The sequence below is a fragment of the Ochotona princeps genome, chromosome 33 (assembly GCF_030435755.1).
Source record: "Ochotona princeps isolate mOchPri1 chromosome 33, mOchPri1.hap1, whole genome shotgun sequence".
Classification (NCBI taxonomy): domain Eukaryota; kingdom Metazoa; phylum Chordata; class Mammalia; order Lagomorpha; family Ochotonidae; genus Ochotona; species Ochotona princeps.
In genome coordinates, this window is record NC_080864.1 from 7,389,324 (window position 1) to 7,402,917 (window position 13,594).

At 53.8% G+C, this 13,594-nt stretch overlaps 1 pseudogene; it reads right to left on the minus strand.

Moving 5' to 3' along the window:
* Positions 1 to 1,762: 1,762 nt before the first annotated feature.
* Positions 1,763 to 12,763, minus strand: LOC131477954 (splicing regulator ARVCF-like; annotated as a pseudogene).
* Positions 12,764 to 13,594: the final 831 nt, after the last annotated feature.

Genomic DNA, 13,594 nt, shown 5'->3' on the forward strand with positions numbered 1-13,594 from the left:
CTGTGGCTACACCTAGTCCGGGCTTGAGGCCACAGCTACCCTCCCAGTGTGGATCAGTGTGGGGTGCAGCAGGTGCAGCCCTGCATGTGGGTGTGGCCATCCCATCACCACCCAGCCTTCAGAGCTCAGATGGGAGCCAGCAGCCCACAAGAGACAAAACGCAGAAGTTGCTCTGTTGGTTTCATTGAAATGTTCATCTTCAGTGTTATAATGTTTCTTCCGTTTCCAAAGTCATAAACAGCGGCAGTCCCTGCTGCCACCCCAAAGTCAGCCCCGGGAGGCACTCCTTTAGTTTCCAGAGGGGTAGACACCTGGGTGGCAGGAGGGCTCCCCCACACCACATTGGCCCACTCCACAGGCCAGGCAGGGAACAAACCAACCAGACCCTCCCCTTGGTCTGGCTTCCCTGCAGGGTTGGGCGCCCACCCAGGGCAGCCCCTCTGGAGTTCAGCTCACCTCCCTGAGCTCTGGCCCTGCCTGGCTCCGTCCCCACACTCGTCCTGTTGCCCTCCCGCCTGGGGCACTGTGCACGCAAGCACAAACACACACACGCGCACACACACATACATTGGGCAACTCTCCTGCTGGTCCCCAAAAAGCCTCCTGTGTGCCCTTCCTGTGCCCCACCTGGCCCGCTTTCCTGAGGCGGCCTACTCTCCTGCACCCTTTCTTGCAGCTCCTTGGAACACAGCATCAGGTTGGGGAGCTGGGTGGGCAGGGGGGTGCAGGGAAGTAGGGACACGGCATGGTGGAATGGGGTGTTGCCCTGATGCCAGGAGGCTCCGAGGAGGTCCATGGCGGTGTTGCTAAGATCGGCCCTGCTGCTGGCGATCTAGTCCCTAGAAGCCCATGGCTGGGCTCAGGCCCCACGGAGGGAGAGACAGAGGGGGAGGGCGTTGCAGTTGCACGCATGCGCAGGGCTGGGAGAGGGATGGGGTGGGACAGCATACAAGCAAGCTCAGGGTTCCAGGGACCCATGCAGACAGTGGATGAATGCAGCTCGGTCCAGGAGTGCCATGGTTTGGCCTTCAGGGGCCTCAGGCCCGGAGCTGGCAGGTATACGAGGGACCCTCCCTGCTTGATCCATGCCCTTAGCCCCCAGGTGTGGCCTTCCCCCAGCCAAGTTTGTGTGTAGGTGAGTGAGGGGTGGCGCTGCCGGGGACACACAGGGAGAACAGAGCATGCAGCCAGCAGCAATTGTTACGAGAAGCCCCCGGTCAGAGGAGGAAGGGGCAAGTGGGACAAACTGCCAGGGCAGAGAACAACATACCAGGCATGTAAGCTAGACCCAGGCAGGAGTCATCAGGCTGAGGCTTAGTGTCCCCCATGGCATCCACCAGCCTGAACATGGGCCTCCTGGGCCCAGGGGGAGGAGCCTTTCTGCAGGGGTTGGGCTGCAGCAGGTACGCTGGCGCGGCAGGTGGGTGAGGGGGCAGGCAGGCAGGAGCAAAGCAGCATTAAGAGCCAGAACACAGCACTTAGGTTAGTGGGGGGATATTGGGGGAGGGGCCTGAGGATGGGTCCGCTGTCACAGTGCCAAGGGAGGAGCCAAGCTGGCCGGAGCTGGCAAGTGCACCGGCCTGTGCCTCAAGCCAGGAGAACTGGCAGGGAACAGGTGGTGGGCCTCGCCTAGCATGCACATGCAGAGAAAGGTGTAGGTGAGCTGGCTAAACTCCCTCATTCCCAGACCCTGCTCTCTGGATACTCTTGAGGAGGGGAGGGTGCACCCATCCCCTCCCTGGCAGCCAATCACTACTTACTTTCAATGACCTCTTTTCGGAGGCCGATCCCATGGGGTCAGTACCGCAGGCCCTGTGTTCCCTGTGGTACAAGTGGTATAGCAGCCATCTGGGGTCAGCAGAGGAGAGGACTAAGGCGGGGCACTGTAGGAGCAGCACCTGCTGTCGACACTCCCACTGATCCCTAAATGGGGTAGGGCTGTGGCTGGGCACTGATCGTCCAGCCAGCAGGCCTTCCCAGCATCAGCCTAGGGCCTCGCATCTGCCTACCCTCCTTTCCACGACCCCTCCCACCTGCCCACCCTTCTTCCCACAAGCCCCACAGCACCTGCACTCACCCAAGGGGCCAAGTGTGTCCAGAGGAATCACTTCCTGGCTACCTGCCTTTTCGCTGTCTACAAGGGTGAGAGCAGGCGTGAGCTGTGGGCTGCCAAGCCGCCTGGACATCCTTTGCTGCCCACTTCTTGGCACCCCTGCCTGGCCTCTGCCCACCAGCAATACCCTAACCCCACCCCTGCAGTGGCACCCAAGCAGGCGGCATGTGAGCAAGAATCCCCAGGGAGCAATAATCCAGGCCCCCAGCCCATGCAGCGTCTCTCTTCTCCACCACCTCACCACCTGTCAGCCTCACGCACCCTTGACCACCTCAGGACCCTGACCACCAATGGCAGTGTGCTGTCATCGAAGCCCCCCCCACACCCCCCCCCCCCCGGGAGCTCTGTGCTCCCTTAGGCACTTTGCTGGCAGCTGCATCAGATTAACAAAGCACACAGTAGACAATGGTAGTGAGCTCGCAGCACCTTCTCCTGCAGCTGGGACCTGAGTTGGCGGAGGGCAGAGGGTAGTCCGCACCTGGAAGCGCGCCTTGGTCCAGCCGTCCCTCTGCAGGGCCCCTTGCAGCTCCTTGTAGCTCCACATAGTCTGCAGCACTTGAGGAGCTGCCTTCGCCTCGCGTGCACCAACTGGCTGTGGTGGGCCTGGGGTGGGGTCAGTGAGCATTAGCCACGCCTCCCTCATCAGGTCCCGCCCCAAATCCCATCCACCTGCTATCCTGCCCCGAGCCCTGCCCACCTGCAGCTAGCCCCGCCCACCCCACGCACCTGCCAGCGCAGAGGGCACACCACGAGCCTCTGCGGTGTGGACCACATGACCATTGTCCAGGCTGTCGGTCACGATCTCGTGGATGGTGTTGAACACGGCCAACACCGTGTCTTCCTCCAGGCGTGCTCCAGGGTGCGGGGGAGCTTGCTCATTGCGCAGGTTTCGCACCAGCTCTGCCGTGGTGTAGCTCCTTAGGCAGGCCGGGAGGCAAAGATAGGTGTTAGGACGCGTCTCTGCCCTGCCCCTACAGGAAAAACGGCGTTCCTGTGGCCTGGAGGTGGGTGAGGGACGGCGCCAGGAGGGCCCCAGGACATCACGCTGCCAGGAAGAGCTCCAGAACCCCCCATCTTCCACCGCTCCCCCTCTCCTGCGCTTCCTGGCCTGCCTGGCTCCTCTCTCACCAATGAGATCTTTGTTGTGCAGGTCCAGCGAAAGGTTCCGCAGTGCGATGGCCACGGCCCGCGCCACCTTGTCTGTCTCAGACTGCAGCAGCTCCACCAGCACCTGGAGCCTGTGCTCTTTGCTCACCGTGGCGCAGATGTAGAGGGCCCACTGAGGCGGTTGGGGGATGGGATGCTTAACGCAGACTTGCTCCCTGACCCCGGCTGTCCTCACCAGCTGGGCTGTGCTGCAGTCCCCAGGCCAGCAGTTCAAGGGCCACTCCTCCCTCCTCCTATGGCTCCGCGGTGGGGTCCCGAGCCTGCGCAGTGCACAGGGCAGGCCTCCCATCTCACCATCCAATTGACAGCGGCGCTGAGGTTCTGCAGGGCTCCTGTGGCTGCCTCCAGGGTACTGAAATTTTGGCTCTCCATGAGGAGGGAGGGATAGAGCCGCAGCAGCTCGGGCTGGTACAGCAGTTCAAAGCCTGGGCATGCACAGAGCACCTGTTGTCTACAGTCACTCCAGGGCCTCCTCCCTCATGCATCAACCCATCTCCTGTTGGGTGCACCAGTGGACAAGCAGAGCCAGGGATGAATGTGGAACAGGGAATGTTTGTTATCAATGGAATCACTTGTTCTGGCCACCCCAAAGGGCAAAACGCTCCCATTTCACAGAGGGGCAAACAGGCTCCAGTCAGGAGGCCACGGGTTTGGGTAAAGTTGTTCCTTCTTTTGATTCTGCTTAATAAAGAACTGGGCAACAAGCTTGCCAACTCAGGAGGTGGGGTCTCACCAGCCACACCCACTAACAACAGGACTAACTATCCTTCCATCCCTAAGTAGGGACTGCCTCCATCACTACCTAACCAGAACTGAGGAACCAGGGCCAAGCCCCTAGCAACAGGGCCCGCCTTCCTGGAACAATCATTCCAGGTTCCCCCACAGCTGGCACTCCACATGGTGCACACGCAGAGCTTCCAAGGCGGCCCTCCACACCTGCCTGTCCTGTCTCAGGAAGCTGTCTTCCTCTCTACCTGTGATGCACCCCTTTCCCCTAGACTGCTTGTTTCCCACAACGGCTGGGGTCGCTTGGCCACCTCCACCCACTGGGAAGCCTCTCAGGCAGGCAGGATCCAAGTAGACAGCACACAGCCACAGGAACTCAACAGGTGGGGGATGTACCCATGTCACGTCCCACCCCCAGGGCCCCCAGCCCATCTCCATTCCTGGGTCTGGCCGCACAGCACCCCCTCCTTCCCAGCCCAGGTGGCTGTCCTTCAGCCCCACCTCTCACCTGCTGTCTGCTGCCCTCTAGGACTTATCTCCCCAGCAACCCCCAATCAACTGACCCATGGCATTGATCCTGACTCTGCACAGGTCCCCAAGGACCTCTGGGGAACCCCACACCTGTGATCATCTATAGAGCTGGGGCCCACTGCAGTGGCACTGGCTTTGCTGCTGGTCACAGGCTCACCTTTGGCGGCTTCTGTCTGCTTGGGCAGGTCCAGCTTGTCAAAGTTCTGCTCTGTCTCACCATCCTTCTTCCCTGGAAGAGAAGGATGGCTGGAGGTGAGGTGGACCCTGGGCTGGGGTTGGGGTGGGGTGCGCAGAAGCATGCCAGGATGGGGGTCTCCTGCCAAGAGACCCCAGAGAGCATCCTGCATCTGGGGGCAGGCACTGTTTGGAGCCGTTTGGAGCTGCATGGGCAGGTGGACCAGACGGGAAGGCAGTGGTAGCCATGAGGAGGTCTAGGGCCTGTGGTGCCTACATCACATGCTGAGAGGCACGTCATATGACTCCTCAGGGTTCCTGGGCAGCTGTGTATGGGCAGGAGCCCAGGTTGGACAGCAATGGGTATAGACAGAAAAACTGCCAGGAATACAACCTGGTGAATTGGAATGCTCCCTCCTGGCAGGTGTCAAGCCCTCCACCTCCAGGCACCCAACCCACAGCTCCTAACTCCCCCAGAAGGGAGCAGAGCTGAACTCAGATAAGCAGGGGCCTCCTGTGGGAGCCATTAGACATCTCTGGGGCCCTGCACGTGCCCCCTCTCGGCGCTGCCCCAGCCTTCCTTATGTATTGGAGTCTGAGGTTACAGGAGCAGCCCCTTGGGCTGGCCTCTCACCCAGCATTCCTGCCTCTCTCTCTCTCTCTGTGTGTGTGTGTATGTTTGTGTATGTGTGTGTGTGTCTCCAAGCAGTTGGCATGGAGATGGCAGACAGGGTGATGGGCCTGGGGGATGGGGACGGGGGCTGAGTGGCTTTCCTGGGTTCTCATTGCCCTGCGGTTGTCAAGGCAGTGGTAGTGTGAGCCCTCTAACCTGGCTGAGGGCAAGGGACCATGCAGACACATATCTGTCACTTACCTTGATGGAACCAGTCCTCTGGGTGGCCACAGGGAACACAGGAGAGAGGAGAGCAGCCTCAGTGGGGGACCCTCCCAGTGTCCCCTATGTCTCCACCACACACCCTGGGTCAGGGTGGCAGGGAGCAAGGTTGAACACCCCAGGGAAAGCTAGGGCTCAGAGGTGCAAACAGGCTCTGCAGCAGTAGCTGCTGCCTGGGGGGTGGTGGCCAGAAGGCAGGGCAGGAAGATAGGACATGTCCAGGGGTACTCTGCCAGGTGACAGGCCTGTGGAACCTTCCCTAGAGGTGAGCACAGGTAAGGCCCATCGCAGCCTCTCCTTCCTGCCCTCTTCCTCTGCCCTTCCTTGCCCCCCACCCCCTCCATACCTGTAGCCTACACTGCATAGGGGCAGGGCTAGAACTCACACCCTGGCTTCCCCCATAGGCCGTTTGCCCCCTTCCTGGCTCCTGGTTAAGAGTCCTCCAGCCCCTTGAGTTACCTGCTGTCTGGGCTCCCTGGAGGGCCTGCAGTCTGAGGAAGGGGAGGGATGGGGCTGTAACCAGGCAGGACCCTATCTCACCCACTCACCTTTGGCCTTCTTTCCACCGAAGAAGGAAGCATCATCCCGCCTCCATCGCTGGAAGCCCGCAGTGGTGCTGCCTGGTGGCCCTGGCTCAGCTTCCTGGTACCTGTCAGCTCCGGGCACCTCCTTGTGCACATGGTGCGACAGGTTCCACAGGATGCATACGTAGTTCTCTACTGACTGTGAGGGTTCAAGAGAGGGGAGGTGAGCGTGAGGCGGGACCTCAGGGCTTGGGAACACTCACCCTCCTAGCCAGTGTGCCCCCAGCCTGTCTGGGAAGCCTGGGAATGGGGAGCAGATCCAGATGAGTGAGAATTGGCACGGAGGGGCTGTGGCCATTTCTGGGGGGCATATTCAGAACACTGCAGACCCACACAGCCATTCCTCTCTACACTGTCCTGGACAGACCCAGTCCCAGCTCCTGCAGCGGCTGGCTCCTAGACCTTCAGCAGGAGGCTGCGAGCCCATCCCCACTCGGTCCCACCCACCTTGTTATCTGTGTCCCTCCTGCCCACCGCCAATTGAAGAGCATGCAGGAGGGCATCCACTAGCCCCCAGCGCTGCCAGAGACTCCACCAGGTCTTGGTGCTGTCTTAGCCCACATTCCTGGGGGTCCAATGGAGTGGAGGACACTGGTGAGTCCCCAGCCTCCACCAAGGGGCCTTCTCCAGCCTCACCCCCTCCAGCCCTGGCTTGCTTGGAGGGCTTGTGTTCTCCCCAAAATGGACTTTGCCACAGCCTAGCACCTCCCCCAGAGAGATGGTGGCTTCCGGGGTAAATTGGAAGGGACAGAGGTGGGCCAAGAAATTCCGGACAATGCTTAGTACCCTCTAGACATAGTCAGGAAGGACACAAAGACCCAGAGTGGTGGGCGTGGTCTGGGCTGGCACTACCCACACCTCAAGCAGCCAGATGTGCTCTTGAAGACGGTTGTCACTCGTTCTCCCGGAGCCTGGAGTCTTCGTTGGGCTCATGCTGCCAGCCTGAATGGGGCACGATGACCTCGTGAGTGACGGTCTGCAGGCCATGGTGGATGATGATCATCTTCAGGGGCTCATATGATGACAGGTTCCCGAGGGTGCCTGCGGGTGCCACAGATGGCTGGCTGGGTGCTGACCCAAGTCCCTGCCCTTCCTGGGAGACCCCTGCCACCTTCCTTGTGCCCAGGCTGGCATCAGGAAAACTGTGAGAGGCATTGGAGGCCCTCCTGACTCAGGCCAGAGAGGCAAGGGGCACTGAGCAGCAGCTTCCAACTTGGGGGTGAGGAAAGGTAGAAGCGCTGGGCAAAGTGGGGCAGGGAGGTGGGCAAAGAAGATGCCATCTCCTCCCTGCCATCTTCTGGCCCCAGGGCCTGGTAGAGATGGTCTTGTGATGCCACTGGGGCAGGGTAGGGAGGAGGCCTGCAGTGCCCTGCTGTGACTGGGGGACCTGTCTTACCCTGCCACCTGATTAAGCTGTCCCAGTAGCCCACACTCCTGGCCACCAGGATGTTCACCACGGCTTCCCCAATCCCAGGCTAAGCCACTACTCTCTCTGTTCTCTTGCTAGGGGATGCGGGGTTGGGCTCAAGCAGATGTGGCCAGGTGCCACTCGCCAGTGACGACCTACGGAACCTCGTTGTCCTGAGTGGCCCGCAGCAGGCACACCAGGGCTAGTGGCCCACAGTCCCGGATGGCAGCCTTGTTGTCTGTCCTGGCCATAGGAGAGGTTGCGCAGTGCCCCGCAGGCCTGGCACTGTACCTCTGCCCTGGGTGGTCCAGCAGTGCCAAGAGCAGTGGCACCCCCTGCAGCTGCCATACACGTTGCTGACATCTTCGTTCTTGAAGCACAGGTGTTGCAGGTAGGCAGCGGCGTTGGCCTTCACGGGGTGCCGCAGCATGGCCAGCACCTCTGGCAGCTCTGGGTCCTGCCAGCATGGCTCCTTGCGGCACTATCCACTGAGGGCTAGCATTGGATCACCTGGTCCAGGCTGCTGAGTCAGCCCCGTTTGGGCTGGGCCAGAGGTGCGGTCGCTGCAGGGAACGGGGCCCGCTCCTCTAGCAGCAGTAGCTCACCGCCGGTGCCATCCTCTGCCATGTCCTCATAGGTCCTGTGCAGGTGGCCAGGTCCCCTTGATCCTCCTGATACCTACTCCTGGGGACCAGGTGCTCTCTGATGGAGCAGGGCTAGGCCAGTGGCACCCGTACCCTGGCTCTTAGTACAAAAGCCAGTCTGGGCAAGAACCAATCAGGGCAGAGTTGGAGCTAAATCCATCTGTCACTCACTCCCTCCAACAGTGCCTCCAGGATCCCTTCCCCTGTCTGAAACACCCCATCTCCGGCTGGCACCAGGATGCAGCAGGGCTGGTGGGAGGGAAGTAGATGACCCTCGCTAGATAAGGCTCTCCCAAGAGGAACACCTGTTGGGGATACTGAGGCTCTCAGGAGGCCCTTGTGGGTTGCAGCCACTTTCCAGGAAGCTAAGAAGGGTAGGAGGGCTTGGAAGAGCGGGATCAGGTGACTGGCACTGGGGTCTGCTCTGCAGGTGTAGAAACTTGGGATCCCCAGAGGATACCAGGGGAAGGCCCAGGGTCCTGGGGTTCAAGGAGGAGGAACCCCAGAGCCTCTAGGGTTCAGGCCTCATTGGTTAGAAAGCCGTCAGGTGACTGCTTAGTCTAACACCCACCCTCCTGTGTGCCTGCACTTACAAGAGCCAAAGTCAGGTCATATCCATGCATGACTGACCAACTCAACACCAGCAGTTTCACTGGGGAAGCAGAACATGAACTTCCTGGAGGAGATGGCAGTGATTGCTGGTGGTCAGGGTGGGTGGGATAGGATCAGGGTGCTCACCTGGCACGCATCCCACGCCCGTGCCCACACTCAGGCCTCTTCTTAGGGGCTGTGCCACAGTCAGGGTCCAGCTCCAGGCCACCCTTGTCATCATTGGCCAGGCTGCGCGTGTCATCCTCCAGGCCTTACGGCTCTGCCTGGAAGCACTCGGGCAGGGAGTGGACCCTGGGCAGTTGCGGGGGCCTACAAGCGGGATAGCTGGGTCATATGGCAGGCTAATTGGCAATTCTCTAAGCAGTCTCCATACTGATTTCCATAGTGGTTGCACTTGCCTATACTCTCCATTAGTGAAGGAGGGTACATTCTCCCCACATTCACACCAGCAGGTGTTATTCGTAGAGTTCTGAATGTACGCCAAACTCACTGAAGTTAGCTGGAATCTCAATGTAGTTTTCTTTTTAAACTTTTTAAAAATTTCTACTTTAATTTTTGAAATTTTCATACAATTCTATGTAGTCTGGGATTCTCCTCCGCACAATATCCAACCCCCCATCCATTTTTCCCATATTGTCACGGCAGTACATTTCTTCATAAGGAGTTACAATTCCATCAGTCTGCTATTTAAGTGCTTTCATTTGTATCTCTCTAAAGGCTAGGGAGCCTGACCATCTTTTCATATGTCTGTTAGTCATTTGAATCTGTTCTTTTGAAAAAATGTCTGTTCATTTCCTTCACCCATTTCTTCACTGGGTTGTTTATTTTACTGTTCCTGGATTTCTGAAGCAATTTGGAAATTCTGGATTTCAGTCCCCTACCAGTTGTGTAGTGTGCAAATATTTTCTCCAATTCAATTGGTTGCTTCTTTTCTGTATTATTTCCTTTGCTGCACAGAAGCTTCTCAGCTTGACGTAGTCCACTTGCTTATTTTGGCTTTGATTGCCTAAGCTTTTGGTGTCTTTTCCAAGAAGTCTTCCTCATTCCTATATCTTGGCAAGTGCTTCCTATGTTTTCCTGTAATAGTCTGATGGGTTCTGGGTGTAGATTTAGGTCCTTAATCCATGTAGAGCTGATTTTTGTATATCGTGACAGGTGCGGGTCTTGCTTCCTACCAGGCTACGATCTAACAGCATTTGTTGAAGTGATCAGGATTTTCCGCTGGATTGTTTTCAGATTTCTCATCGAAGATTAGTTGGTTATGCATGTGTTGCCTCCCTTCTGATGTTTCTGCTCTGTTCCCTTGATCTTCTCTGTTTCTGTACCAGGATGAGACTTTTGATGATCACTGCTCTGTAGTATGTCCTGAGGTCTAAATTGTGGTTTCTCCAGCTTGATTTTTATTCTTCAGGATAGCTTTGGCTATTGGTGCTCTCCTGTGTTTCCAGATGAACTTTTCTATTCTATTTTTGAGAAGAATGTTGTTGGGACTGTGATTGGTAATATGAACAGATTGAATGTGTGGGGATTATGAATATGGTGATATGGACGTTTTGATGATGTTGATCCTGCCAATCCAGGAACAGGGTAAGTTTCACCAACTTTCAATATCTTCTTCTATTTCTCTTTAAAATGTTTTATAGTTTTTACCATAGAGGTCTTCCACACATTTGGTTCTCCTAAGTAGAAGATTATGTCTGCAACCAGGAATTCCTCATTTCCAACTTGAATTCCTTTAATTTATTTTCCTTGCCTAATAACTCTGGTGAGGTCTTCCAACACTCTGTTGAAAAGCAGTGGTGAGAGTGGACATCCTTGTCCAGTTCGAGATGTTAGCACAAAGGATTCAAGCCTTTCCCCATTTAATATGATGCTGGCTTTGGGTTTTTCATAAATTGCTTTGATTGTGTTGTAGAATGTTCCTTTTATGCCTATCTTAAGGTTTTCAGCATGAAGTGGTGTTGGGTTTTCTCAAATGCCTTCTCTGCATCTCCTGAGATGATCACATGGTTTTTGTATTTCAATTTGTTGATATGATAAATCACATTTATTGATTTGTGAATGTTAAGCCATCTCTACATGCCAGGGATGAATCTCACGTGGTCTGGGTGAATGATCTGCCTGATGTATTGCTGGATCCTGTTGGCTGTGTTGTTGAGGATCTTTGCATCTATGCTCATCAGGGAAATCAGTCGGTAGTTCTCCTTTTGTTGTCTCTATCTGGCTTTAGTATTGAGGTGATATAGGCTTCCTAGAAAAAGTTTGGAAGAATTCCCTCATTTTCTATTGTTTGGAAAAACTTGCGGAGAATTGGGATAATTTGGTTTTGAAACCTTTGGTGGAATTGAGCAGTGAAGCCATCTGGTCCAGGACTTTTCTTGGTTGGGAGGCCTTTAATTAATTAATTACTGGTTTGATTTCAGTCCATGTTATAGGTCTATTTAGATTATTAATTACTTCTTGATTCAACTTTTGCAGATTGCTTGATTTCTTCTAGGTCTTCTGATTGGTTGGCATGTAGTTGCTTGTAATAGTTCCTAATAATTCTCTGTGTGTCTGAGGTATGGCTTATTAGTTTTCCTTTTTTGTCTCTGATGCTAATGATGTGTATTTTCACTCTTGTATTTTTGGATTATTTGGGCTAGTGGAGAATCTATTTTGTTGATTTTCTCAAAGAACCAGCTCTTTTATCCATTGGTCTTATGTATTGTTGTTTTGGTCCATATTTGGTTTATTTCCTCCCTGATTTTGGTTATTTCTTTTTTTCCCTACTGCTCTTGGGATTGCTTTGCTGTTATTTTTCTAGTTTCTTCAACTGTAAAGTTTGCTCATTTACTTGGTGCATGTCCAATTTCTTAACATAAGCATTGATTAAAATGAACTTTCCTCTTAGCACTGCCTTGATTTTGTCCCATAAGTTTTTATATGTTATGCTTATGTGTTTCATTTGTTTCAAGCAATGTTTAAATTTCCTTTTATTTCCTCTCCAACCCATTGCTCATTTATAAATGTGTTGTAAGCATCAATAACCATCTTCCTATGACTCAAGTTTCATCTAAAATTTAACAAATCTTCTTAACTTGGTGTCAGCAAAATGTTTGTTGCTCTGATCGGAGCTCTTTCCAAACTGATGTCTTCTTATCCTTAGTGTCTCAAACTAGTCTTGTTCAGTCATATTACACCCAGTTAGCATGAGTTGATTTGGCTGCAAGAAATTTTTATATTCTTTTAGAGTTCCATAATGCACATTTTCTCCAAATTTTGAAGACACTTTGAAATATTAACAGAGGAGGTTAGGGCAGAGGGGGAAAAGAGAAAATGAGAGAAAGAAAAGAGAAAAGAAAAAAAGAAGCAGGCAGTGACAAAAACAGGAAAATAGTTACTATTGGCTCATAAAGTTATATGAATTGGCTCATAACGTTATGGAGGCTGAACCATCAAGATGTTTACTTAACAAACTAGAAGTCAAGGACACCCAGTGGTGTGATTCTACTCCCCATCCAAATGGATCAAACCCAGGAGAGGCAATACTCCAAATTCTACTTCAAAAACTTGTCAACCCTGGGACCAAAAAGAGACCATTTTCTCAGTTTCTGTCTGAAGGCAACTGGGTAGGAGTTTCTACTGTGCTGCATATACATTAGATTCTCATTAAGAATAAAATACTAACTAGTGAGTGGGAAAAATTCCATCTGTTAGAACAAAATTGAACTACAGCTAGCCCTACAGCAATGGAATAGCTTTGGTTTTGGTGAAATCTGAATCCACAGCTTCAGCATCAACCTCGTGCTGCACTGTAATCTCATGTTGCTCTGTTGCAGATCCGACTTTCCTGGTGAGTATCTGCAGCCACTTGCTAGGGTAAACATTGAGGAGATGTTTAGAGATTTCTCCATGACTGGCATCCATTTACACTGAAGAGATGTCTCTGTGACGCATCCATTTGCATAGAAGTGATGATAACAGTCAGGTGGGTTCTATGCAGAGGAACGTGGGATGCAGATGAGTCACATGTTGCCTGTCTCAGCTGGGCTGTACCAGCAGACCCATCCTCTGGTCTCTGTAATCCCCAGGAGGGATGACACTGGCCTGCAGCTTCCTCTCACCATGACTCAACACCTTCAGCAGGCTAATCTCTAGGCATTATGGTCAGCCATGTGTATAACACCTTTCTCGTCCCTCTTCATTGTCTCTGTGGCAGTAACAAGAATCCTCTTCTGTTTGACTTTGGATTTGGCAGCAGAGCAGCTCCTCTTGTATGTGGCCTTTCTAGAATACAGAGCAGGCAGGGGCTACCTGAGCATTCCCCAGAGACAGGGTTCACTAGTCCTGGAGTTCCTACTTTCTTGGCTTTCTTGCCATGAGGCTGCCATTTGTAATCTGACCTTACTTCAGCTTTCTGGAGTACCTAGTTCCTCTCAGTGTTTGGACTTAGTTTTTCTGCCTGCGTTTGCAGAAGGAGACAGAGATCTTTCTTAGCCTTTTCTATTCACTTCTGTTAATTGAGGTTCATTCATGTTACAGAGAGCAGGCTTCTTTCCTCAAACTACTCAACTATAAGTCTCACCCAGAAATAACCTCACACCCAGCAGAATGCTTGATGGAATGTCTAGACACTCCATTAACCAGCCACGTTGACCTATGAAGTCAACCATCACAATTACCAACAGGCACACAGAGCAGGAGAAAGCATTTGCAAATCACATGTTCATCGAAAATTAGGTGAAGGATTTAAAATAG